Source organism: Arachis ipaensis, chromosome B02 (genome assembly GCF_000816755.2).
Source record: "Arachis ipaensis cultivar K30076 chromosome B02, Araip1.1, whole genome shotgun sequence".
Lineage (NCBI taxonomy): Eukaryota > Viridiplantae > Streptophyta > Magnoliopsida > Fabales > Fabaceae > Arachis > Arachis ipaensis.
The window spans coordinates 84937300-84964662 of NC_029786.2; positions in this window are offsets into that span (position 1 = coordinate 84937300).

Genomic DNA, 27363 nt, shown 5'->3' on the forward strand with positions numbered 1-27363 from the left:
AAAAGAAAAAATATTTACAATAACCAATAATAAGGCACACGTTTGCAGTTCCTCGGCAACGGCGCCATTTTGAAGAACGAAACTCTTGCGTGGTCTAGAAATTCACAGATAAATCCTCGTTGCAGATATAGTTTCTAAACCAACAAAAGTCCTTTCTTACAAACATTTTGGTTGTCACAAGTAACAAACCCCTTTAAAATTGATAACCGAAGTATTAAACCTCGGGTCGTCTTCTCAAGGAACTGCAGGGAGGTATGTTCTTATTATTGGTTATGAGTTTTGTAAATTGGAGCTTTGAAAGTAAGGAACAAATAATTTAAATGACAAATAAAATAAATAAACAACTGTAAAATAAACTCTTGGCAAGGTATGAAAATTCGAAAGTCTTATCCTAGTTGTCCTTATCAATGGTGATGAGAATTATATTTTGCCCTCCACTAAGTCAACATCTAACTATGAAGGTAAGTCGAGTGGGTAAATCAATTTAACGCCTAAAGTCCTAGTCAATTCCTAAGGAAAGACTAGAGTTATAGGGATTTAAATCAATCGCAAGGATATCAGTTATCAATCACGATGAGTTTGACAACTCAAGAGTTACCAATTAATCAACCAAAGCCAAAAGGGAAAAATCTAAATTATTAATGTAAATAAAGGATGGCAGTCAAAATTCTGAAATACCTCAAATTATATTAAATAGAAAATTAAATCTAAACATGAATGGTTCATAAGCCAAATTGGCAATAAAAGTAATTAAAGGATAACATTAAAATAACTGAAAGTAAAAGAGAAATATAAAGTCAAAGGAATGTTGAACCTGATGAAGAGTTGAAATTCTAAATCCTTTAAGAGGAATTCTAATCCTAAAAACCTAAGAGAGAGGAGAGAACCTCTCTCTCTAAAAACTACATCTAAACTATGAGAAGTGAATAATTGAAGACATCCTCATGAATCGATGCATTCCCCCACTTCATAACCTCTAATCTGTGCCTTCTGGACTTGGATCTGGGCCAAAAATGGTTTCAGAAATCGCTGGGAGCGTTTTCTGTATTTTCTGGTGCGTGGCATCTGTCACGCGGTCGCGTCATCTGGTGTTTTCCTTGTCACGCATTCGCTTCTGTCACGCGTACGCGTCATCTGTGTTCTGCTCATGGCACGCGTCCGCGTCAATCACGCGTTCGCGTCGCTGCCTTTTTCGTGCTGGGCATGCGACCGCGTCGTCCATGCGTTCGCGTCGCTGCCAGTTTCTTCACAAACTCCATTTTATGCTTTCCTTCCATTTTTATATGTTTCCTTTCCATCCTTTAAGTCATTCCTACCTTAAAAGATCTGAAACTACTCAACACACAAATCACGGCATCGAATGGTAATAAAAGGGTAATTAAAATAATTATTTTTAAGGCATAGGAAACATGTTTTTCACATATATCACATAATAAGGAAGGAAAAGTAAAACCATACAATTTACATGAATAAGTGGGTGAAGGGTTGAATAAATCACTTAAATTGAGCACAATATATATCATAAAATATGGGTTTATCAACCTCCCCACACTTAAACAATAGCATGTCCTCATGCTAAGTCCAAGATAAAGAGTAAGGCAAGGTTAAAGTGGTGGAATTTCATGCAATGCAATCTATTCTAAATGCAACTACCTAAATGAATCATGCAATTCGAATTGTTATTCACTTGTATATAAAACTTACATGTAGTTAAATTAATTCACATTCCCAAGGAATCATATATGCATAGTCAAACCCTAGATAATGTTAAAGCACTTTTTCAATTGAGATAGGTAAAAATATTTTTCAAACTTGCAAGACAATTAACAATTCAAGCAGAGATATATGGTGATGAGCTATTGAACCCTCACTGGATTTTGTGTTTACTCTCTAGTCACTCAGTGTTTATTGGGTTAATCACTCTATTCTTTTTTTTATCCTTACTTTCTATAACTTTGTTCTTCATCTAACCAATCAACAATTATAGAATACAGACATACAAAAATCATGAGGTCTTTTTCAAGGTTGTAATGGGGCCAAGGTAAAGGTAAGGGTATATGTATAAGGCTAAGTGAGCTAATAAGTGAATCCTTGATTAGTCTAAGATCTCACCTAACATACATATTTTGTAATTCAATGTTTCTTAACCTATTTGCCTGACTTTTCTCACCTTGTATTGCAAGCTCATGCATTAACTTTAATTTTATCCCATGTGCATTGATTCTTCTTCTTCTTCTTTTTTTTTTTTTTTTTTGCAATTGGGGAATTTTTATATCCCCTTAATTAAATACCGAAAATAAACTTCTTTTTTTTTAATGCACATGGTAATTCAATTATTTTGATTTCACATGAGCATGCTTCCCAATTTTTTTTTTATTTTGAAACATCTTTATTCTTTTCAACTTTCTACCCTTGTTTCTATCATCCATGTTCCCATAAAGTTCCCCACACTTAAACAATACACAATTTCTATCTTAAGCTAACCAAGGATTCAACTTGGGATTTTTATTTTGTTTTTCTGCTTAAGGCTAGTAATGTGGTTTATAGAACAAGAGGGGATTAAAAAAGCTAAAGGGGGTTAACAAGGGTGATGTAAAAGGTGGGCTAATTTGGGATAAGTGGGAAAATTCAAATGATGGCCTCAATCATCTCTTAGTATGTATCTATACTCTATAATTGGACATATAGATTAAAACAAAGTAAAGAACACCAGAATAAAAAGAAGGGCAAAACACACAAGAATAAAAATTATGGTTTGAATGTAACCATACAATTAAGCTCAAAACTCATAAGCTGTGTGTTCTCTAGCTCAAAAATCATATATCAGTTATACATGTCATGCAAGTAGAAATTAAGAGTTCCCATTATTCTCAATGTAAAAAAAAATTTTTTTTGGGTGGCTTTAAAGTTTTAGTGTTCCTCCTTGATGAAATATTGTTAACAAACTAATATGTTATGCTCTATATACAAGGTGTGTGGATTGTTTTTGATTATGTTAAAGTCTCTAGTTTACTTCCTTTTATTTTTAATTTAAACCAAACTATCATATGCTAAAAGGGTAAACTATACTAATTAATCCACATATTCTATAACTAATAAGTTTAGAATTGCAAACTAAACTAACTGGCTAAGGTATAAACTAAAGTGCAAAATGTGGAAATAGAGTAAAAATACAGCAAAAGAACAGTGTGCAAGTACTGAAAAATAAAAATAAAAATAAAGATAAAAATACAGAAAAATAACTAAAATAAAATAAAAGAGTCTGTAGTGGTTCACCAAAAAGATATGCCAGAGATGGCGACCTCCCCACACTTAAAATAAAGCATCGTCCTCGATGCTCACTCAAGCTGGGTGTGAAGGAGTGTCATCACTGGAAGGATGGGCTGCTGGAGTCTCGGTGGTGGCCTGAGGATCTGTAGACTGGATGAGGGTAGGAGGATCTGTCTGCTGCAGTAGAGGCTCTGACTGGATAGGAATCTCTGCATATGCGGCCTGAATCTGCTGTGGCACCTCCTGCTGTGGTGCAGCCTGGGTAGGTGTCTCCTCCTCGTGATCGTCCTCCTCCACCTCAGATGTATCAGAAGGGGTGTCAGGCTCGGAGGGGATGTCGCCGCCGGATCGGATCATCAATTTGACGTGCTCATAGCGTTGCTTGTTGCGACGCTCCATACGATCCAAGCGGGCGAAGAGTTGATGCACCAAATGGTAAATAGGCTCAGGAGCTGCTGGAGGTGCAGTGGGTGGGGCTGGTGCAGCAGTGGAAGAAGAAGGGGCAGCTGAAGGCATGGCTGTCTCATCAGAAGCGGTCAGGAATGGAGGTGTATAGCCTAAAGCCCGAAACTTCCTACTGTGAGGGATAATCTTCCTGCAGTCCGCAGCAGGGGGCTTCTCATCAGCATCCTCCCAAGGCACGTCAGCTCGACGACCTAGCTGGGTGACCAGGTAAGGGAAAGGAAGGGTGCCTCTAACATGGACCCTGGCCATATAGTGTTGGATGAATCGTGGCAGATACAGGTCCTTACCCTCCATCACACACCAGAAAAGGGTGATCATAGTGGCAGGCAGCTCCGTCTCATGAGTGCTCGGCATAACACAGTTGCTCAGGATCTGGTGCCAGAGCCAAGCCTCATCATTCAGATACATAAGCTTGATTCCTTTAGGCATTGTGGTGTTCTTACCCATGACCAATGGGACAGTCGGATCAAGGGCTATCCTCTGCTTGACACCATCCCAGTCAAATCTCAGAAAGCGCATGTCTTCTTCAGCCTTTTGGTAACCGTCAGGCTGATCTGACTTAGGCTGAAAGCGCAGAATATCCTCAATGACATCTTCAGTGACCAGTATCTGTTTCTCTCTGAGGTGCACTGCATCCAGGGAAGTCTTAAAATAGTTGCAGTAAAACTCTCTTACCCAGGAAGCATTGACCTTTGTCAGGTTTCTCTCCAAGAAGAACCAGCCTCTCTATTTGATCTGATCGGAAGTGTACTGCTGTAGTTCTTCTGAAATTTTCAGAGTCCTCTCCAGGTACAGATTTCTAGAGGTAGCAAACACCGGATACTTGAGCTCACAGTATCTGTTTTCAAATTTAATGGGATCATTGGCAGGGAGGAGCTGGTCAGCCTTCTCCTGCGGGGTAAAGTACTTTTCCCACCAGGAGTCATCATGCATGATGTCCAGGATGGACATAGAGGATTCACTTCTTTTCCTTTTACCAGTGGTAGCCTTGCCCTTTCCTTTTCTTTGAGGTTCAGACATCCTGAAAAGCAAAAATTTCAGGATATAAATGAAGAACAGAGAAGAAAGGCAAATAGCATAATAGTAATATAGGCACATAGTGGCAAAAGGGCAGTAGAATAATGAAATGAGTTAAATAAATGTATATTTTGGATTGGTTTGGAGGTAAAAATCTGAGATGAGAAATCACAATCCAAAATATATTATGAGAAGGATACTTGTTAATTAGGAGCAACAATAATCATGCCATGAGTTAAAAAGTTGAAAGAGTTAGTCAGAAAGCAGAGGGGAAAGTTAGAAAGTTAAAAGTGGGTAAAATTGAAAAAGAGGTTAGAAAGCGAAAATCAGTGAGTTAGTAAAAAGAAAGTCAGAGTAAGTGGCATGATGATTGGTTTCTAAGTAACAAGAATTTCACAATTTTAAGTAACAAACAACTCATATTCAAGCAAGGAAATCAAGTTGTTGATGATTCATATAGATCTAGAAATAGCAAAAAGTGAAATCTAATCATCAGTAATGTGATTTATTAACCGGGAAAACAAAGGAATAAGAGTGCTGGCCCGTACATTCATGAATTGGTTTGGTAAAAGCTAAGGAATGACAAATTCAAATTGCCAAAACCAAAACATAAATGAATATCAAAACAATTTACAGAAAATTGGGCAGCATTCCGGCTAAAATTGGATGTTACCGGGTAATAAAGAGCAAGCAGAATAGTTCATATAAATTAAAGTAAAGCTGCAAATACATATACGGAATATGAACATGAAAAAGCAGTGTAAAAAGCAGCATGAAACAGTGAAGAACAGCATATGAACAGTATTAACATCACAGCAACAGCAGAATTGCAAAAATTATAAAACAAGTAGCAAGAATAGCGCAATTAGTCAGGCCTAAATCCACTAACCACATCCTAGCTACCTAACCACCTAGAATCCACTACAAACATGCATCTCTAACTAGCCTAATTTGAACATAATTGGAAAAATATGCAACTGGTGCACGAATCGTAAATCACACTTTGCACAACTCGTACCACTAACCAGCAAGTGCACTGGGTCGTCCAAGTAATACCTTACGTGAGTAAGGGTCGATCCCACGGAGATTGTTGGCTTGAAGCAATCTATGGTTACCTTGTAAATCTTAGTCAGGAGATTTATTATGATTATCAATTTGAATTGTGAAGAATAAAAGAGCATGGATTAATTACTTGTTCTACAGTAATGGAGAATATGTTGGAGTTTTGGAGATGCTTTGTCTTCTGAATCTCTGCTTTCTCCCTGTCTTCTTCTTCACGCACGCAAGGTTCCTGACGCAAACGTATGGATTGAAGTCTGTACGAATGACGCAAACACCTGGACGACGCGAACGCGTGACAAGGAAAATCGCTGAATGACGCATACGCGTGACCTGCATGATCTGCAAAAATAACAGAATACGCTGGGGGCGATTTCGGGCCGCATTTTGACCCAGTTTTTGGCCTAGAAACACAGACTAAAGCTAGAAAACATGTAGAGACTCAAGGAGGAATCCACACACATTCAGATAGATCGATATTAGGATTGCTTTTAGTTTTAGATCTGAATCTAGATCAGCTTTACATTAGTAGTTTATGCTTTCGCTTTGGATTTTGGATGTTGTAGAATCATTACCTCCGTGAAGACACTACTTTAGTTTGTTTCCTTTACTCTTTTTAGTTGATCATTGACCCTATTCAAATAAGTATGTTGCATTTTGAATTTATTAATAGAGTTACTTTTACTTTTAATTAATTTTAAATCACTATTTTATTTTATTTTATTTTATTTTATTATGTCCTTTTATATTTTTATGAATATTAATTTCATGTCAATGGAGTAGATTTTCTACTTGACATGGGGTTGATTAAGAGGAGACACTTGAGTTAAAATGCTCAAATGCTTAGTTAAATTGAACATTGTTGGCTAATTCTATATCTACTAACGCTAGACCTTCCCAAGGGAAAGGACTAGGATCTGCAGATAAGAATCAGTTCAATCACTTGACTTTCCTTTACTCAGTAAGGGTTAACTAAGTGAAAACAACAACCGCTTTACCTTACACTTGAGAAGATTCCAACAAGGATAGAACTTCCAATTAATCAATTCCCCAGTCAAGGCTTTTTATATTAATAATAATTTTTAGTTTTGTTGCTTTAATTTACAATTATTTTAATTACTCATTATCCAACTCAAACCTTCTGAAAAATTTCTAATTAATAAATTAGCACTCTTTCTTGCAACTCGTTGGGAGACGACCTGGGACTCATACTCCCAGTAATTTTAATTCTAAATTTTTTGTGACAACCCCTTTTAAATTGATGCTTATTATTCAACTCTCTCAACTTTCGTGGAATTTCCTAATTAATAAAATAGCATCCTTTCCTGCAACTCATTGGGAGACGACCTGGGACTCGTACTCCCAGTATTTTTAATTCTAATTTTTTTTGTGAAAACCCCTTTTAAATTGAGAAGGCGGATCTTAGCTGGTTGAGAACTGTACTTGCAACACATTTCATTTATTAATTTCTTAACCGGTCAATTTCTGCCACCATCAGTCTCCAATTTGAACTTCTTTGGTTTCACCTTCTGGCTGAGGGCGGAGTTCTTCGCAAGCTTGAATTCCCCCGAGTTCTATAGTACTGGTTTCCTTTCCTCTGGTTTCACCTTTAAGGTTCAGACTTTCATTATAATAGCGTCGCGCGAGTTTTGGGTCTCCCTTTATGGTAGCGATGCCTTCCGGAGTTGGAAACTTCATGCACAGGTGTAGAATAGAGACCACAGCGACGAGCTGGTTCAGTGTTGTCCGACCTATTAGGGCATGGTAGGCTGAGCTTACGTTGACTACAATGTAGTCTATGCTTAACGTCCTAGACCGAGTTTCTTTCCCAAAGGTTGTGTGTAGTGGGATGTACCCTAATGGTTGAATTGGGGCGTCTCCTAGCCCGAATAGGCTATTTGGATATGCTTTGAGTTCTTTTTCTTGTAAGCCGAGCTTGTCGAAGGCAGATTTGAACAGTATATCCGCAGGGCTTCCTTGGTCGACTAATGTTCGGTGGAGGTTGGCATTGGCAAGTATTATGGTAACAACCACAGGGTCATCATGCCCCGGGATGATGCCCGCGGCGTCTTCTTGAGTGAAGGTAATAGTGGGGAGGTCAACCAACCTGTCCCCTCCTCCAACATGGTACACCTCCTTAAGGTGTCTTTTGCGCGACGACTTAGAGATCCCTCCTCCTGCGAATCCTCCATTTATCATATGAACATGCCTCTGAGGGGTGTGAAGGGGACGTTCAGCTCGTCCGACCTCTTCATCCCTTCTTCTCTTCTTCGGTTCATCTGTTTTGTTGGCCAGGAACTCGTCTAGTCTTCCTTCCCAGGATAGCTTTTCTATAACATTTTTTAGGTCGTAGCACTCATTGTGCCCATCGATTCGGTGGTATTCACAATACTCTATCCGACTTCCTCCTCTTTTATGCTTAATCGGATGAGGGGGTAGGATCTTCTCAGTGTTGCATATCTCTCTGTAGACATCCACAAGGGATTTTGAGGTTTCTCCTAATCGAGAGTTCTCCTCCATATTAATGTACTTTTCTGCCCGCTCTTGTACCTCGTTCAGAGATGTTGGATGCTTTTTGGATATGGAGTGGCTAAAGGGTCCTTCTCGCAGGCCATTGATGAGACCCATGATGGCTGTTTCTGTCGGCAGACTTTGTATGTCCAGACATGCTTTGTTGAATCTTTCCATGTAGTTGTGGAGGCCTTTCCGATCTCCTTGCTTAATCCCTAGTAGGCTTGGGGCATGCTTGGCTTTGTCTTTCAAGATGGAGAATCTAGCTAGGAATTTCTTGGCGAGGTCATCGAAGCTTGCTATTGACCTTGGCGGCAAATTTTCAAACCACTTTATTGCCGTCTTGGTCAAAGTGGTCAGGAAAGCTTTACAACAGATTGCATCTGAGGCGTTTGTAAAATACATCCGACTTCTGAAATTGCTGAGATGATGGTGTGGATCAGACGTACCATCGTACAGGGTCATGTCGGGGGCTTTAAGTCCTTCAGAACTTTAGTTTTCATGATCTCTTTTGTGAATGGGTCTTGGTCCTTGTAGGGGCTATCTTCGTGGTTGGATCGAGTGGTCTTAGTTTGGAGATCAGCTTCGAGCTTTAGGAGCTTGTCCTCCAGCTCTCGACGCCGTCTTGTTTCTCCACAAAGGTCTCGCTCGGCCTCCCGCTGCCGGTCGGCTTCTTGTTCAAGCTGTTTAAGGCGATGCTGTTGTTCACGGATAGCTTCCAAGATTTCTGTGTTTGGGGGTTGTTTATCTCCCTTATTTTGAGGTGTATCTTTTGGTGTGGTATCCGTATTCTTATGTGGCATTCTGTCTTCCAAGCCAGAGTTGTGATCATTGTCAAGGTTGTCCTCCATGATGATGGGATGACTTCCAGGTTCCCCGGCAACAGCGCCAATGTTTCGAGGGTTACCTGAAACTGAAGGTCGATCTCGGAGGAGATCTGTTGTTGTGTCCGACTTGCTGAATCTTGAGATGTTGCTGATCCTTGATCACCAGAGGGTGGTGGTACCTGCAAGAGACTCCGATGCTTAAGTTAGCACGGGCTTTAAGCAGGTTTTTTGTGTAGAATCAGAGTATGAGTTATACCTGGGTGCTCCAATGTATTTATAGTAATGTGGAGCGACCTCCCTTCAGATACGTTAGTTATCTTATCTTATCTTTTATGGGTGAGTCCCCTTATCTTTGGCCAGCTGCCTTAAGGTGGGCTGTGATCTTCTGCTTTGGTTGGGCCCACTTGGGCCCTTATAGCAATTTGGCCGAGCTCTTTGGGAAGAGGTCGGTGTCGACCAACCTTTATAAGAGGTCGGTCATTTTTGTCTTCATCCAACCCAGTTCGCCTAGCTCAACACAGGGTATGAACACATAGTCTAAACCAATAATTAACTCTCAATCAAAGTTTAAAAGGTTGTTACAATTCAAACCAAAATAACCAGGAGTAGAATTCTGGGTCGTTCTCCCTAGGAATTACAATCAAGTGTTCAATTATTGGCTATGAGGTAATTGGGGGTTTGATAGCAACAAACAAGAAATGTAAATAGCAAGAAAGTAAATAAGCATGCAAAGAATTAAACTCAAAGCAATTAATCAAGGAAAAGAAAATTCAAATGCTAAAAAAGAACTCTTGGCAAAGGTTGAGATTCAAAGCTTCCTATCCTAGCCATTGACCATAAGCATGATAATTGTGAAGAATCAATCCCATTTAGTCAACCCTAATATCGAGGATAAGTCAAATAGGCATAATTGATCTCAATCTACAAATCCTAGCCAACTCACTAATTAACTTAGTGAAAGACTAGCGTTAGTAGAAACCAAACCAACTAACAATCCTAAATCACAAGTAATCTTGGACATCAACGACTCAAGGTCACCTAAGTCCTCAATCCCAAGCCAAGAGTGTGAAAAAAAATTACTCAATAACTAAAAGAGGCATTTTATCAAACACTTGGCATGCATAAAAGAAAAAATATGGTAAATTGAAATAATAATGGAATCTAAACTACCAATTGCAAGAAAATAATAACAATAACCCAAACAAACATCAAGGAAATATAAAATATCAAATTCCATTAAATGTAATAAAAATTAACAAGAGTTCATAAGCATGAAAGTGATAAAATAAAGGAAATTAACAAGTAAAATAAGAGAGTCAAGATGTTAGAACAATAAAATGTAAGAAAAACTAACTTAAAACAAGATCAAAACCTAAAACTAGAGAGAAAACTAAGCTAAAATCCTAAAATTCTAGAAAGAAGTTGGAGCATCTCTCTCTAGAATTGTCCTAAACATAATAAAAACCTAAACTATGACTACTTGGGTTCATCCTCCTTCAATTCTTGGTTCAATAGCATCAGAAATAAGTTGGATTGGGCCCAAAATGGGCTAGAAATCACGGGTCACGTGCTTCATTAATTGAGGCATGCGTACTCACAAGTGTCTGCATACCCACAAGTGTGTGTGTACGCACTCCCAAACTCCATGTCCACCATAAACATATACATATAATTTTGAAGCCCCATATGTTAGCTTTTTAATGCCACTGGAACCGCCTCATTTGAACCTCTTTAGCTCAAGTTATGATCAATTTAGTGCAAAGAGGTCAGGATTGACAGCTTTGCAAATCCTTCGTTTCTTGAATTCTTCAATTTTGCATGCTTTCCTTCCACTTCTTCAAGCCATTCTTGCCTTCAAAATCTTAAATCACTCAAAAAATATATCAAGGCATCGAATGGGAGAAAAGTGAATTAAAATTGGCAATTTTAAGCATAAAAAGTATGTTTTTCACAATTAAGCACAATTAGGAAAGAATTCACAAAAGCATGCTATTTCAATGAATAAGTGCAAGTTTATGTGATAAAATCCACTCATTTCAAACAAAAAATTACCATCAAATATGGATTCATCAGTCCACAAGACTTGGGAAAGCTCTTCGGCCCATGCACCCTTTGCATCTTGTAATTGGCGCTTGAGCCCAGCCAATATGGCTTTATTCACGACTTCTGCTTGTCCATTGGCTTGAGGGTGCTCTATCGACGTAAATTGATGCTTAATCTTGAGGCTTGCCACCAGAATTTTGAATGTTGAGTCGGTAAAGTGAGCTTCATTGTCCGTGGTGATGGTGTATGAAACTCCAAACTGGGTAACAATGTTCTTATAAAGGAATTTTTGACTTCTTTGGGCTGTGATAGTTGCTACTGGTTCTGCTTTGATCCACTTAGTGAAATAATCAATCCTGACTATGAGGTATTTTACTTGTCCGAATACTTGAGAAAATGGTCCTAGGAGGTCCAAGCCCCATTTAGCGAATGGCCAAGGTGAGATGATGCTAATAAGCTCTTTTGGTGGTGCCACATGGAAATTAGCATGTTTTTGGCAAGACCGGGATTTTTTAACAAAGTCGATTGCTTTCTTTTGCAAGGTCAGCCAGTAGAAGCCTGCTTGCAAGACTTTCTTAGCTAGTGAACTAGCTCCCAAGTAATTTTCACATATGCCGCTATGGATTTTTTGTTGGACTTCCTCAGTTGATGAGGTCGGAACACACTTTAGTAGGGGTATGGAGATTCCTCTTCTACAGAGTACATTGTGAACCAAAGTTTAATTCTATGTGTCCCTTATAAGTCTCCTTGCCTCCTTTTTCCTTTTCAGGGAGGGTATCGAATTTGAGGTATTCGATGATGGGGGTCATCCATCCCAGATTTAGGTTAGTGACTGTCAGTGCATCTGACTTGTCAACTTCTTTGGTCACTGAAGGAGTGTGGAAAGTTTCCTGAATTAGACTTTTATTATTACCCCTTGGCTTGGTGCTGGCCAACTTAGAGAGAGCATCAGCTCGGTTGTTGAATTTTTTAGTTATATGCCTGACCTTTGCTTCCTAAAATTGGGCAAATTATTTTAGTATTTTTTTAAGTACTTCTTCATGTTGGGATCTTTAGCTTGGTAAGTCCTATTTATTTGAGAAGTTATTACTTGAAAGTCACTAAACACTATTAATTTTGTTGCCCTGACTTCTTTGGCTAGCCTCAAGCCAGCAAGCATGGCCTCATACTCTGCTTGATTATTGTAGGCTGGAAACTTAAATTTCAATGAAAGTTCTATCCGAGTTCCTTCTTCATTCTCGAGAATGATTCCTGCCCCATTTTTGGATTTATTTGACAATCCATCTACATATAGATGCCAGGCTGTAGGATCTCCTTGGGCTTTTGTATACTCGGCTAAGAAGTCGGCTAGGTATTGTGATTTGATTTCTGTGCAAGTTTCATATTTCAAGTCGAACTCGGTGATGCGTGAGCATCTTTCCTATCTTTTCCAAGTGAATTTGCATCTAACTTGTTGAATTTAATTAAGAATTAATTATATTTTAGCCACTATGGATGCTATTTTGAGTTTTGTGCAATTTTATTCATTTTAGGTAGCATTCGGATGAATTTGATGAAGTTTCTGCAGAGAAAGAGAAGAATCCAAGTAGATGTGACGTTAAGATTTTTGCCAGTAAAGAATGTCATAAAAACAGTCGCGTTGTAGATATAGTCTCTAAACCGACAGAAATCCCTTCGTACAAACGTGTTGGGTGTCACAAGTAACAAACCCCTTTAAAAATTGTTAACCGAGTATTCAAACCTCGGGTCGTCTTCTCAAGGAACTGCGAGGAAGTGTGTTCTTATTATTGGCTATAAAAGTTGTAATCAGGGTTTAGAAGGTGAGAAGCAAGTAATTTAAATGACGAGTGAATTAAATGGCAAGTAAAAATAAATAATAACTGTAAAGCAACTTTTGGCAAGATAAGGGAAGTTAGAAGTCCAACTTAGTTATCCTTCTCAACAACAATGAAAGTTGTATCTTAATTCCACTTGGTCAACATTTACCGGAGCAAAGGAAAGTTAAGGGACTAATTAAATTGACCTTTGAATCCTAATTATTTCCTAAGAAAAGGTTGGGATTATTTAAGTTCAACTTAATTAGCAAGATAACGATTATCAATTATGTTGAGTTTAATGACTGTTGAGTTACTAAATTCTTAACCAAAACCAAAAGGGAAAAAAGTAAATTGCTGAAATAATAAAAGTGTCCTTAGATGGGAAGCAATGGCAACTTAAATCAAAGAGAACAATCATAAACTGAAAATACCTCAAATTATCATTAATTCAATTAGAAATCTGTAACATGGAATAATTCATAAATTATAATAATCAATTCAAATGTTGGAATAAATAAAAGTAAAACTAAAAGAACATGAAACCTGGATCCAAAGTTACTCTTAAAACAAGAAGCTGGGGGCATATTCTGTAATTTCTGGTGCGTGGCCTCTGTCACGTGTCTGCGTGGGTCACGCGGTCGCGTCATTCGGAGCTTTTCCTTGCCACGCGGTCGCGTCAGTCATGCGACCGCGTCATGTGTATTCTGCTTAAGGCGCGCGGTCGCGTCAGGCATGCGGCCGCGTCGCTGCTGATTCGTGCTTGGCACGCGATCGCCTCATCCATGCGATCGCGTGGACACCAGTTTCTTTAAAGCTCCGTTTTGCTTCCTCCTTCCATTCTAGTATGTTTCCTTTTTCATCCTTTAAGTCATTCTGCCTTTAGAAAATCTGAAACAACTCAACACACTAATCACGGCATCGAATGGAAATAAAGGTAATTAAAATAATTAATTTTTAAAGCTTAGAAAACATGTTTTTTCATTATATGACATAATAAGGAAGGGAAAGTAAAACTATGCAATTAATGTGAATAAGTAGGTGAAGAGTTGAATAAATCACTCTAATTAAGCACAAAAGAACTCATGAAATATGGGTTTATCAAGATGACCAGCGAATACCAACGCGAACGCATGGCTCACACGACCGCGCGGAATGGAATCTGCACAAATGACGCGAACGCGTGACCAATGCGTCTGCGTGACTCGCGAAAAAGGACCATCGACGCGTGCGCGTGACCGACGCGTACGCGTGACATGCGCCACGTGCAGAAAACGCAGAAAAATGCTGGGGGAGATTTCTGGGCTGTTTTGACCCAGTTCTTAGCCCAGAAATCACAGATTAAAAGCTGCAGAAGGGACAAATCAAGTGGTCCCCACCCATCAGTTGAAGACTTGTTAATTAATTCGAATTTAAATTCAAATCTTATTTTTTAGGAAAAGATATTATTTTAATTTTAATTTTAGAAATTTGATTTTTAAATTATTAGGATTAGTTATAAAAGGGATCCCAATAGGGTGGTTCCAGAACTGTACATTCCACAACATTATTCTATACAAATTTACATCTCATATTCCATGAGCAACTAATCCTCCATTGTTAAGGTTAGGTGCTCTGTCTATTGTATGGATTGATAATATTATTTTTCCATTTTAATTCATGTTTTGATTTATATTTCAATAATTTTTTTCGTTCCTTATTTTATGAATTTGGGTGGAACGGAAGTATGACCCATGTTCTATTTGAGTTCTTGTATAACTTGGAAAAGCTCTTTACTTGAACAATAGCTTGAAAACATATTATCCTGAATTTTTAATTGTTTGTATTTAACAGGATACGTGACATATAATTCCTTTATTTTTGGACAATTAGGATTCTTGTGGCATATAAACTGTAATTTGATCATCACCCTTTAATTGGAATTAATTGACCAAGGAATTGGAAGTTGATGAATTTTAGAGGAGACTAGGAAGGTCTAAGGAATTAGGGTCTAGTCACAAATAGTTTGCCATGAATTAAATCTTGCATGATTAAAATAGTTAATAAGAAAAGTCAATTCAGAAAATAGATAACTCTGAAACCTTAACTGCCTTCTCAATATTCTATTCCTCACCTATTCACCTCCCTGTCTTCAAACTCTTCTTTATTGTTTAATGCTTTTGAACTCTCAATTACTCTTTTCTGTTTGTCTAACTAATCCTATCAAACGCTATTGTTGCTTAATCCATCAATCCTCGTGGGATCGACCCTTACTCACGTAAGGTATTACTTGGTACGACCCGGTGCACTTGCCGGTAAGTTAGTGGGTTACAAATACCGCACCACTCGAACAGTTTAACGGCCCATTGTAGCATCCGACTCGTAATATCCATCTTCTGGAGGATGTGCTTCATAGGTTGGTTAGTTTGGACCGTTATGGTATGGGCCTGAAAATAAGGTCGGAGCCTTCTGGAGGTGAGGACAAGGGCATACACGAACTTCTCTATTTTTTGATAGTTCAGTTCTGTCCCCTATAGGACCTTGCTAGTAAAATAAACTGGTTATTGTCCGTTCTTGTCTTCTCGGACGAGAAAGGAGGCTATGGCCTTTCTTGCAACTGCTAAGTACAGTATGAACTCATCTCCTTTTTCAGGTTAGGTGAGGATTGGTGGCTAACTCAAGAAGTTTTTGAAGTCTTGAAAAGCTAGCTCACATTCATGAGTCCACTCGAATTAGCATCCTTTCTTGAGTATTGAAAACAGGGGTAGAGATTTCAGGGCTGACCCTGCCAAGAATCTGGATAAGGCTGCTAATATTTCATTTAATTACTCGACCTTTTTGAGGCAGGTCGGGCTTTTCATCTCAAGTATCAGTTTGCATTTATCCGGGTACACTTCAGTGCCCCTTTGGGTGAGTATGAAGCCTAAGAACTTCCCAGCTTCTACTGCGAAGGTACATTTGGAGGGATTTAATCTCATCCCATGCTTTTTTATTGTGTTGAATACCTCAGCCAGGTCGGGTAAGAGGTTGATGTCTTGTTTTGTCTTGACGAGCATGTCGTCCACATATACCTCTATCAATTTTCTGAGGTAGGATGAAAACACCTTGTTCATTAGTCATTAATATGTGGCTCCAATATTTTTTAATCCGAAAGGCATCACCACATAACAACAATTTTCTCTCGGAGTGACGAAAGAGGTTTTTTTTTTTCCGGCTTATACATCGGGATTTGGTTGCATCCCAAATTTGCCTCCATAAAGGACAAATATCTATGGCCCGAAGTCGAATCCACCAAAACATCAATGTTAGGAAGAGGATATGGATCTTTGGGACAAGCTTTGTAGGAATGGTGTGCGAAATTGAACTCGCACAACTTCACCGGCAAGTGCACCGGGTCGTTCAAGTAATACCTCAGGTGAGTGAGGGTCGATCCCACGAGGATTGTTGGATTGAGCAAGCAATGGTTATCCTGCAGATCTAAGTCAGGCGAACAGAAAGATAATTGTTGTTGTTGTAGGTGCATAAAACAAAACAATAAAGAAAGCAATAAAGAACTGATATAGAATAGTAAGGAGAAATCAGTTAAGGTTTTGGAGATGCTTTATCTTTCCGGATTCATACTTCTTACAGACTACTTTAACAATGAATAATTCATTCTATGGAAAAGCTGTAAGTGATTAATGCCATAGATCGTGGTCAATTAATCTCCTCTAATCCATATCAAACGCCATGGATCGTGGTCATTCAATATGAATGAGGGTGAAGCTCACGCAATTTATTCTCACTTGATCCTACTCAAAACGCCACAGACAAGCTCAGATCTTCTGGATCGTAGAATGAAGCTCAATGTTCTAGCCTTAACGCCACAGAAACCTCATTACCCATGACTAACGAGATTGTATGTCACTTATCCTAATTAGCCCAGATAAATTATTGGTCTAGGTGATGCATTCTCAAGCTTATAGCTCAATACTATCCGGGTCAGGATTCGCAAGAACTCATGTAGAATAAGGGGTCATACTCTCATTTTACCCCGATTCATTAGATGAAGAACGACCATACATCATAGAATGGAATCAAACATATATTAAAGGAGAAAAGTCATAATATTAATCCATAGAAAAATCAGAGCTCCTAACCTTAACCAGGAAGTTTAGTTACTCATGCTTTACAGAGAAAACTAAAGAAGAAGGTGTAAAGTAATGTGCCTGATCCTCCCCTCCCGGGAGGCATGATCCTCAGGAGGAAGGAAGTCCCTTATTTATAATAAAAACTCTAAGACTAAACCTAAAAGATATTATTTTTAATTAAAAATTACAAAAAGAAAATAAAATAAGCTAAGAAGTGCTAAAATCCACTTTGGGACCCACTTGGTGAGCGTTTGGGCTGATGCCTGGCATTCAACTTGGATTCTGGGCATTCAACTTTGGTCCCTGCTCCCTAGCTGGCGTTGAACGCCAATTTTAGGCGTTCAACTTAAGTTAGCTTTCCAACGCCATTGAGAACGCGTCAATTGGACCTTTGTAGCTCAAAATATGCTCGTTGGAGTGCACAGAGGTCAGGATTTGACAACATTTGCTATGCTTTCTTTGTCTCTGAACAAGGCTTTGCCAAATTTGCCAATTTTGCCTAAAAGTCTCCTAAAATCATAGGAAAAACACAAAAACTCAAAGTAGCATCTAAAAGATGAATTTTGCACTAAAACATAGTAAAACTTGATAAAATATAACTAAAAACACTATGAAAATGCTATGAAAAAGCATATAAGATATCCACTTATTAAGGAGGTTAACAAGATCTGCTTTCAATTCTTTGTCCAAGTTTTCTCCTATGCTTGTTGTTTTTATGGATTGATCACTGATCTGAACTTCTCAATCTTTCCATCAGGTTGTGGCCTTAGTTCTTCCTGTGTTTGGACACCACCGAGCTCGATGGTGTTGACTTTTTTTTCTTTTGTACATCCACGTAGGTTCAAGCTATCATTGTAGTATTTTCTTGCCAATTTCTGATCTCTTCTTACAGTGGCTATTCCCCCTGAGGTCGAGAATTTCATCCAGATATGAGGGTGGAGACGACTGCAACAATTCGGTTTAATGTTGTCCGACCTATTAGGGTATTGTAGGCTGATGCTACGGCAACCACAATGTAGTCTATACTCAAAGTTCTGGACTTCATACCTTTACCAAAAGTGGTGTGTAACGGAATGAAGTCAAGAGGTTGGATGGACATGTCTCCTAACCCAAAAAGAGTGTCGGGGTATGCCCTGCATTCTTTTTCTTCCAAATGCCCTGCATTCCTTTTCTTCCAAGCCTAGCTTGTCGAAAGCAGGTTTAAACAAGATTTCAGCCGAGCTTCCTTTGTCCACCAAAGTCCTGTAAAGATTTGCATTGACAAGTATTATTGTGATCATGACAGGATCATCGTGCCCCGGTGTTATCCCTTGTGCATCTTCTTTCGTAAAGGAAATAGTGGGCAAGTCGGGTGATTCAACCTCCTTCCTGACTTGATAGACTTCTTTCAAATGCCTTTTGTAAGAAGACTTAGTTACTCCGCCTCCTTCAAATCCTCCAGCTATCATGTGGATGTATCTATCAGGAGTTCGTAGTGGCCGATCTCGTTGACCCCTATCTTCCTTCTCTCTTTTCCTTTTTTCCTACTCGTTCGATATTTCTGCCAAGTATCTTTCTAACCAACCTTTTCTAGCTAGTTTTTCTATCATATTTTTCAAGTCGTAGCAACCGTTAGTGGAATGTCCATATATCTTGTGATATTTGCAGTATTCTGTTCGACTTTCACCTTTCTTGTTTTTGTTGGGCTGAGGAGGTGGAAGCTTTTCAGTATGGCAGATCTCTCTGTAATGTCCACGAGGGATACTCGTAAGGGGGTATAGTTATGATACCTCCAAGGCTTGTCCAAGCTATACTCATCCTTTTTTTTGCTTCTTTCTCTTTATCCCGAGCATGGTAATGACGATTTTGTCTTGGAGTAGGTTCTCTTAATCGGACATTCTCCTCTATGTTGACGTACTTTTCTGCTCACTCTTGTACCTCGTACAGGGAGGTCGGATGTCACTTTGATATGGATTGAGAGAATGGTTTTTCTTTGAGGCCACTAACTAGCCCCGTTATCACTGCTTCTGGAGGCAGAGTTTAGATCACTTAGTAGGCTTTGTTGAATCTTCCCATATAAGCTTGGAAAGTTTCTCCGACCTCCCCAGGAGGCTTGGAGCATATTTGACTTTGTCTTTCTGGATTGAGAATCGAGTGAGAAACTTTTTTGCAAGATCATCAAAGCAGGTCACGGACCTGGGTGGTAGACTATTGAACCACTTCATCGCCGCTTTGGTTAACGTCATCAGGAACGCTTTGCAACGAGTTGTATTTGATGCGTCAGCCAAGTACATCCGAATTTTAAAATTTCTTAGATGATGTTTCGAATCGGTCGTTCCATCATAGAGGTCCATGTCGAGACTTTTAAAATTTCTGGGAACCCTAGCCTGCATGATTTTTTTGATAAAGGGATCTTCCCCTCCAAAGGGGAGGGGGGGTTTCTTCTCGATCTACATGATTGTTCCAACCTTGAAGGTCGGCTTCTAATTTTAAAAGCTTTTCTTTTGTTTCTCTTCATTGTCATACTTTCCTTCTCAAGTCTCTTTCAACTTATCTTTGATGCTATATCTCCTACTCGAGTTGTTCTAATCGGCCATGGTGTTTGTGCACGAGTCCCATGAGTTCTGTTGAATGTTGGTTCATTGCATCCTCTGGTGGGTGTGTCTTTGATTTCATTCTTCTGTATTAAGGGTTTTGCAAAGTCCTCTCTCCATTAGAACTGTCTGCTCTATCTTGCCATGGGGATATTACTATTGCACGATCGCCGTTGTGACGTTCTGGCTCGAATTTGAATGTCGTGTGTCTATCTTCAGGATGATCGTCTGCTGTTCCAAAGGTTACCTGAAACTGTAGGTCGATCTCGGACGAGATCTTCTGTACTGATCGGCGCTGATGTGTCCGACTTGTGGGTGATGCTGATCCTTCGTTACCAGAGGGTGGTAGTACCTGCAAGGGACTCTGATGCTTAAGTTAGCAAAGGTATTAAGCAGGTTTTTAGTAGAATCAGAGTATGAGTTATACCTGGGTGCTCCAGTGTATTTATAATGTTTGTAGAGTGATCTTTCTGGGGATAAGATAGTTATATTATCTCATCTTTGAGTGAAGTTATCTTTATCTTTAAGGGAACTGCCCTTATCCTTCTAGGCTTGGGTTGCCTTTGGTTTTGGGTCGTGTTCCTCTATTTGGGCCTGCTTCGGGCCTCTATTCTCGATTTGGCCGACCTCTTTGAGAAGAGATCGGGGTTTCCAGACCTGAACAAGTCGGTCGCTTTGTCTTCAAGCAGCTCGGGTCGTACATCTTGACCCAGGATATGAATAGTGCCCCTGCTTGAGCTCGGTCTTTCCTTTGAGGTTGAGTTTTTAGAACTTCGATCTCTTTTGGGGAAGTCGGACTCGAGCATTCTTTTGTTGAGTCTGTTTGTAGAACTTCATTTAAGTAGCTTTAAATGCGGAATGTTTCTCCTTGTAGCATGCGTTTTTGTACTTTCTTGGGAACATGCGAAGGTTTTAAATGCCCATTAACCTCTCCTTTCGCCATTTCCTTTGCTTCCCACTTCTTACTTCTTTTCAAAATTTTTCAAAGAGTTTCTCTTCTCCGTCTCTCCTCTTCTTGCTTCACCGCAACTTTTCTTGCGTTCTATCTTCTGCTTTTGAAAAGGCGATCGTTGGCGTTTGCTTTTTTTCAATCTCTGATCACTTCATTGTTCCTTCCCTACTGCAGGTTGGCTTCTCTCTTTTCTTCTCCTCGTTTTTTATGCTTGGATATTTGTAATCCTTTTGATTTTGTTTGGAAAAAGCTGGAAAGTTTGAATCTTTCTTTGCTTTACTGCGTCTGGTTTGCTTCTGCTCTGTGTGCTGTTTTAGGGTTTCTTTAATTTTATAGAACCTTTCCTTGTTTGCTGGTATTTGATGCATTTTTAGGGTTTTGAATGCTGTTTACTGTTTTTGATTGTATCTTCTTGATTTCTTCCTTTGAAATAGTGAACTTGTTTGATTCTGAGAAAAAGGTTGCGCCCTTGATGATTGTCCCTTTTAAAATGCTGAACCAGTTTGACCCTGAGAAAGGTTGCGTCCTTGATGATTGCCCCTTTGCATGCTTTGATGTTTGATTTTTCTGATAGGCTATAAGAAGTGCCCAACTTTGATAGATTATTTTGTGTTTTTGTGGAGTGTCGCTATCGAAGGAGAGTTGCTTCCTTGTTTTGAGGGATGTAGGTCGTATATTTTTCCTGAAACCTTATTCTATTTCTGCCTCCAAAGGATGTCCCTGGACCTTGGTGTGAGTCCTGGGGTCTCCTTTTGCTATTTGTATGTTTTAGCCCGAGTTGTTTTTTTATTTGCCCGAGCTGTTTAGTAACCCCTTTTTCCTTTTCTTACTGTAGGGCTAGTTGACCCATGTCTTCTTGCAAAAATATTGTCGAGACTTCTTCTAAAGTCCCTGAGGGTATGTCCGACTGGCTGGACTCCCTCGTGTTGATGTGTGTCTCTGTGGTAAATGCCGAGTACTGTGTAGAACTGAGGAAACATCACATGATTTGTAGTAGTCGGGCCCAGGAGAAAGATTATGAGCTTGTAGCGCCTGATTCCGATGAGAGGGTTTGTTTTCTGACCTCGGTCCAGGGGGAGCGTCCCTTCTTTTATGCCTATGACTATTTTTTCAGCCAGCTGAACATTACTTTTCCTTTTACTCCTTTTGAGACCAATTTGATGTGGTCGTGCAATGTATCTCCCTCCCAGCTTCACCCGAATTCGTGGGGCTTTCTTAAGATTTTTCAATTACTGTGTCAAGAGTTGGATGTTAAACCATCTCAAACCCTTTTTCTTTACCTCTTTGTTTTGACTAAGCCCGGGGTGGCTAAGAAGAAAGCTGCTTGGGTATCTTTCCGTGCTGCCCAGGGAAAGAAAGTTTTTTCAATGTATGATGAATCCTTTCGCGATTTTAAAAACTATTTCTTCAAGATCCGAGCTGTTGAAGGGGCTCGACCTTTCTTTTTGGATGAGAATGGCGAGCCCAGCTTTCCTTTAGAATGGCAAAAGAATGTAGTGGTGTCTAGGTATAATTGGGAGATGTTGGATTAGGTTGAGCAAGCCTTTGTGACTATGCTAGAAGAGAACTGGGGGCAGCCTCCCCATCTTGATACAAAGAAATTCCTAGGAAATCCATCTCTTCTTCGAGCTGAGCTAGGTAGTGGTCGACTTTTTTTTTGTATTTGTGCTTGTTTATTTTTGTTGAGTTCATTCCTTTCCTTTCCAATTTATAACTCGGTTTCTTACTGTATGTTGTTTTCAGAGATGATTAAAACCAATGACTCCATGAGGGCCTTTAAGAAGGTGAAAAAGGCCACCGCCGCCTAGAACATCTCGGCAAAAGCTGCAGGGGAGGGATCTTCTCAAGTTCCTCCTAAGAAGTTGATCTTGAGCTCTACTGGGCCGAGGAGGATGATTCCAACTCCTCAGGTCCATTTGGTTGATCCTCTCCCGACTTCTGTTGCTACTTCTTCTACTGTTGGCCCTTCTCCAAAAAGACAAAGGACTGTCGAGCCCTTTATTTTGGATGCCTCTGACTTTGATGCCGTCGGGTTTGTTGATCAGCAGATTGCTCCTTACGGTGTTGTTCCTACTGACGATGTCTCTCTTCTTCGTCATCTGGATTTTATTACTTGGAGCAGTATTAAGATGGCGCATATGGGAGCGGCTTTATATCGAACTGCCCAGGATCTTCCCATTCATGCAACAAAAGTTTTTATGGAGAAAGCTAAATCAGAGTTTGACAAAATCAAGGGATTGAAGGAGGAGCTTAAGGTGAAGGTGGCGAAGCTGAAAAAAGAGTTAGAGGGTGAGAAGACTCGGGCTACTGCTGCGGTGGCTTCTGCGAACTTGGCTGAGGAGATGGCACTGAAGCACAAAGAGAGCTATGTCCTAACTTATAAGGAGATGATAGAGCTCAGGCAGAGGTTAGAGACTGCTCAGGCCGACTACACTGAGCTCTAGGGTCATCTTGTAGGTAGCGTGAATGCTGCTTATACGAATTTGAAGGATCAGGTTCGAGTTCTTGTGCCCGAGCTTGACCTCACCCTATTTAGCTTGGACAATATTGTAAAAGATGGTAAGATTGTCCCTGATGACCCTGATGATGATGATATGGATGTAGACCCTCCACCTGTGCCATCTGCTAAGGCTTCTGTTGTCCCGCCTTCTTCCAAGCCTGCAGCTGAGGTCGAACACCCTGATTCGGATCCTGATGTTCAGATCCTGAATCGAGCGGATGGGACTGTCGACGTTGTCCCCCTCCAGATTCGTCCTCCTTCACCCCGAGATGCTGCCACTGGGGAGTCTTTGAATCCTTTATAATTTTCTTTGATGCATTGTGGATAGCCCGGTCTGTGGACTTTTGAACTCTTTATTTTTTGTAACTTGTGGTCTTGACTTGGATATTTTGGTTGCTTTTCTATAGCAACTCTATGTAGAAAAACAAATTAGCATTTTGAGCTCTTTGAGGTCGACTTCTTGGTTGGCCTCTTGAGCCTTTTATAGTGGTTTTGTTCCTTTGCGATATGCTTGCCTGCAGCATTGTTTAGCATTTTTCAGGAATCTTTAGAGTGTTGGAATCTTGTTGTCTGACCTCTTTCGATTGCCTTTGTGCTTTATTTCTTGCTTTAGTCGAAGCTAGCTTTGTTCAACTAGTCTTCTTCGCATTCTTCCATATGATACTTGTAGATTGATTTTATTGAGGTCATGGCTTTCTAGGTTCAACTTGAATCTCTTATAGCGCATGCCTTCTGTCGGCCGATTTCTTCATCTCGGTCTGTTCAAAGTTATCTTTAGTAATCCATTTTATTTGGACCTTTGTCAGGTCTTTTTTATGGATTGCTTTATAACTTCTTGTAGTTTTGTCGGGCCGACTTCATCATGTTGGTCCCTTCTAAGTTATTTCTAGTAACCCATTTTATTTGGACCTTTGTCAGGTCTCTTTTATGGATTACTTTTTATAACATTTATAGTTTTGTTGGGCCGATTTCTTCATGTCGGTCCCTTCTAAGATATTTCTAGTAACCCATTTTATTTGGACCTTTGTCAGGTCTCTTTTATGGATTACTTTTTATAACTTTTATAGTTTTGTCGGGCCGACTTCTTCATATCGGTCCCTTCTAAGTTATTTCTAGTAATCATCTTGTTTAGGGCTGGACAGGCCTCTTTCTAGGGATTACTTTTTATAACTTTTGTTGTTTGTAGTCGACTGGTCCGACTTCTTTATGTCGGTCCGTCTTTAAGTTATTTCTAGCAATCCATTTTTATTGAGGCCTCGTCAGGTCTCTTCCTATGAATTACTTTTTGATAACTTCTTGCATTATTCTGTTTTTGCTTTTCATCTTGCCGATTTTGTAGAATTTGAGTTTGTCCCTCTCTTGGTCGACCTTTGATGAATTCAGTTTTCATCTTTGTTGGTCTTTTATCGTGGTCGAGCAGTGAGTTTGGTTTTCACTTTTTGTCGATCTATAGCTTTATAATCGGGTGATGAATTTTTTGCGTTTCAAATTAATGCGTCTTGATAAGGAGGATTTGTAGAAAATCTGAAAAAGCTTTATTTGAAATAGAAAATATGCAAATATATACATGTGGGTGTTTTACCCTTCTAAGTCGGGTAATTTTATAGATCTTGGCTTAGTGCCTCGTTAAAAAACCTTTTCAGGAAAAAGAGTGCACCTTGACCTAAGATCTTTATTACCTCTAACTATAATACCTTCTTAGGTTGCAGGCGTGCCACGACCATGGTAGTTCTCGCCCTTCTAGTTCGAATACCCTATAGTAGCCTTTTCCTAGTACCTCTGTGACTCAGTAAGGTCCTTTCCAGTTAGATGCTAGCTTACCCTCTCCCGGTCGACTTGTTCCGATATCATTTCGTATTAGGATGAGGTCGTTGTTGGCAAAGCTTCGATGTACTACCTTCTAATTGTATCTTGAGTCCATTCGACATTTTAACGCCTCTTCTTTGATCCGAGCTCTTTCTCGAATTTTTGGAAGTAGGTCGAGTTCTTCCCTTAGAAGTTGGGAGTTGACCTCTTCACTGTAGTGGATCACTCTGGGCGATCCTTCTTCGACCTCCACTGGGATCATTGCCTCTATTTTGTAAGCTAATCGGAAAGGTGATTTGATAAACCACTATTTTATGATTTATCTTGTGCTCAATTGAGTGGTTTTTATCAATTCTTCACCCACTTATTCATATAATTTGCATGGTTTTACAATTCCTTCCTTATTATGTGATACATATGAAAACATGTTTCCTAAGCCTTAAAAATGTTAATTTTAATTATCCTTTATTACCATTCGATGCCGTGATCTGTGTGTTAAGTATTTTCAGGCTTTATAGGGCAGAATGGCTTAGAGGACATAAAAGAAACATGCAAAAATGGAAGGAACGTACAAAATGGAGTTTTAAAGAAAATGGCAGTGACGCGCACGCATAGACGACGCGGACGCGTGCCTACGCAGAGCACAAGCGACGCGTACGCGTGACTGACGCCACGTGCAGAAAGTTGCAGAAGTCACCCCCAGCGATTTCTGGGCTCCTTTTCGGCCCAAATCCAAGCCCAGAAACACAAAATGGAGGCTGGAGAATGAGGAAATCAAATAATTCATCAATCATTCAAGACAATTAGAGATTTTAGATGTAGTTTCTACAGAGAGAGGCTCTTTCCTCTCTCTTAGGTTTTAGGATTAGGATTTCTTCATTTTCTCAATTCCAGGTTCAATGTTCTTTAATTTAGTTTCTTTTCTACTTTTAATTGTCTTAGTATTCTGCTTTATCTATTTCCCCTATTGATTACTTTTGTTGCCAAATTGGGTTATGAATTCCTATATTTAATTTGATTTCCTATTTAATACAATTCGAGATATTTCAGATTTATGGTTGCTTTCTTCTATTTATGATATAAATAATTTGGATTTTTTTCCTTTTGGCTTTGGTTGAGTAATTGGTGACACTTGAGTTGTCAAACTCAGCTGTTGATTGAAAATTGGAAATTACTGATTGATTTGGATCCCTCTAAAACTAATCTTTCCATAGGAGTTGACTAGGACTTGAGGAATCAAATTGATTAGTCCACTTGACTTTCCTTTATTTAGTAAGGGTTAACTAAGTGGGAGCAATAATAATTCTCATCACACCTGATAAGGATAACTAGGATGGGATTTCCAGTTCTCATACCTTGCCAAGAGTTTTTCTAGTTATTAATTTACTTCCTTGCCAATTTATTTCATTGTTCCCTATTTCAAAAACCCAAAAATATACCTTTTTCCATAACCAATAATAAATCATACTACCCTGCAATTCCTTGAGAGACGACCCGAGGTTTGAATACTTCGGTTATAAATTTTATTGGGTTTTGTTACTTGTGACAACCAAACTTTTGTACGAAAGGATTCTTTGTTGGTTTAGAAACTATACTTTCAACGAGACTTTATTTGTGAAAATTCTTTACTGACAGAAAATCCAGTTCATCAAAAATGGCACTGTTGCCGGGGAGTTACAATTGTGTGCCTTATTATTGGTTATTGTAAATATTTTCTTTTGCTTGTTTATTTATTTTTATTTTTGTTTTTAATTTTTATTAGCTAATATGAGTTCTCACCCTCTGGCTTTAAGTTTGGTTCTAATGTTGTTGAAAGGAATTGAAGCTATAACAGGAACATGCATCAAGGTCGAAACAATCACAGATGGAAGGAGCCACGAGGATCTGATCAACACTTTCGGCAACAACACCTTCCAAGATACCATGGACAACGACCATTCTACAATGCATGCCAAGACAATAGTTATGGTGGACCCTTACATGACAACCAACCTCCACCAATTTACTATGGTCAAGAGCCATTCCGAGGTACGTACCAAGATGATAGATATGGTGGACACCCTTGTAGTTACCAGCAAGCTCCATCATATGCCAATGAACCACCACCTCAACATAGCTTCGAACCACCATACTTACAAGCCACCTACAACCATTCACCTCCATATGACCCTAACCTTTATCCACCCTAATTCCAATCCAATTACTCCCAAGAACCACCACTTCCATATGCATCATGTCCATATCCATCGACCCAAGAATCACAGGCTCGCCTCAAGGAAACAGTAGATCAATTTCATGCAACCCTTCATCAACTGAAGCAAGCGATAAATCAATTAGCTTCCCGACGTTTGGGCACTCAAGGAACTCCCATGGCTTCATGTGGAGAATCTAATGAAGAACGTAGCATGAAGGAGACA